Below are 2238 nucleotides of genomic sequence, written 5' to 3' on the forward strand. Positions count from 1 at the left end.
TATGACAAGGCAAAAACAAAAGCTTTCTTTGAAAAAGAAAATGAAAAGCATGGTATATCACATGTTTGTGTGTACTATCACAAGAAAGAATATTCTATATATTTCTATCCTCTTCGAAATACAACCTCCAAAGAAAAGACTGTGAAAAAGGCATGGGTCCCAAAAAGAAACAAACTACATGGAGAAGAATTGTAGAAATTTTGAGGTACCAAGTAAAAATAAACTTGGAAAAACTAACTGTCATAGACCCAAGTAAGACTGGGTACCAAGATAAAAAAAATGAACTCTATTTTGTAGGAATAATCAAAGCAAGGATGCATGGATTGAGCTTACTGAAAAATCAGATGATATCTATTCTATGAATGATTTGTCTAGAAAAGACAATTTGTTGATTGTTTGTTGCTTGTTGATTGGTTGATTATTGTTGAAATAAAGATTAGGTTCTTGAATTCATGATTTGAATGAATGTTATTTTGTTGATCTTGCATGCATAATAATTGTTGCAATAAGATTTGAATATCATTTCATACACATCCATCATTCAAAACCAAAAGCTATGTGCACTAAACTTGATTCTACTTGAAAGATTTCTTGCATTTGATTTGGATAAAAAATTCTTTATTTTAAAGTTTATAAAGGTAAAGAATTGACTTCTAATTTCCAAAGAATCAATTTTTCAAATACAAAAAGTTTTCCATAATGCTTCAAAAATTCAAAAAATCAACATCTTAAATTTCAAGAATAAATTCTCAGAAAGAATTTTAAAAGTCTTGAAAAATTAGGGCATAAAGAATCAATTCTTATCTTTTCAAAATTGACTTTTGCACCTTAAGTTAGAAGATTATGTAAGTCCTAAAAATCATATCTTTCAGTCTTTAAAGCTCTTCGAAAGTAAAAATCTCTCAATCCTGTCTCTTTCAAGAAATTTTCTTTCTATCAAAAGCCTTTTCCTTAAGAATCAAAAGACTAAAACATTTCTCAAAAACATTTTAATTTCAAATCTGTTTAAACTCTAGTTGACCCATTTGCAAGTAAAAGTTATCTAAGAGTAAAATAGGTTCTCTGCACAAAAGAATCAACACCTTTTTTCTCAAAACCTTGATTTTTCACTCAATCTTCAGAGGAAATGGCTCCCAAGAGGTGAAGAGAAGAAAAAGGAAAAAATCCGACAACACCCTCTAGAACAATGAGATCTGAGAAATTCAATCCATTCAACATCAACTTTATGGAAAAAGGAGAAAAGAAGATATTCAATGAGGACTATGTATCAAGGAGATAATGATAAAAACACCAAAGACCACAATGATTCACTTGATACATTAGTTAGTGAAAAAGAGGTCATCATCACACCAATACTACTACAAAAATTTTTGAAGATGAAACCTACCAAAAATGATTTTATTAGTGAGATAAATGAAGAAAACAAAACCCTAAAGGACAAGGTAGAAGCTTAAGTTTTAATTGGCCCAGTCACATCAGCAAAGAATCCAAAAAGCACAACAAGACTTAGTGCAAATGACAGAATTTTGCATTTAATAGTCACAAAAACACTAAGGCCATTCAACCACAAAAGTAAGACAATGATAGCTGAAGACATGTGGTTTATGTATCATATCAAGAAGTGTACTTCAGTAGATCTAGCATGGTTCATTTTCCAAGACATGGAATCAATAGCTAAAAGAAGAAAAAATAGTTTGCTTTAAAAAGTGGCCATGTTAGAGATTTTGGACAAAATGAAGATTAATACTTCACTAAACAAACCAATAATGGCTAAGAAAGTCAACAATCTTGATCAAAGAGCAACCAGAAAACTTGGCTTTAAATATGATGTTGTGAAGAATGAATGGATAAGGAAGATTATTCAACTAAAAGATAAAGTTAAAGGGAAATAAACACAAGTAGGAAGTCAAAAAGAAAAAGTTACTCAAGAAAGAGGTCAAAAATAAAAATCTATTGAAGACTACTCTGAAATAGAATTCAAGTTATTTAAGCTACCAATGGATCCATCATTTCTTTATGAACTACCTAGTATAGAGTATATGCCTAAAAATGCACACCATTTTTTCTGTACTAAAATAGACTGTTAAGAAAGATTTTGGCTAGATAAGTTTGTTCAAATCAACAAAAAGACTGATACAATAATGAAAAACTATATTCAAAAATTTGAAAAGGTGGTTGATCATTGTACTGTTTCCTTCATTGAACTTGACAAACATTTAGTTAAACTTTAAAGCAAGA

Source organism: Theobroma umbraticum, unplaced genomic scaffold, assembly GCF_002168275.2.
Source record: "Theobroma umbraticum cultivar Fairchild unplaced genomic scaffold, ASM216827v3 scaffold_51.0, whole genome shotgun sequence".
NCBI classification, from domain to species: domain Eukaryota; kingdom Viridiplantae; phylum Streptophyta; class Magnoliopsida; order Malvales; family Malvaceae; genus Theobroma; species Theobroma umbraticum.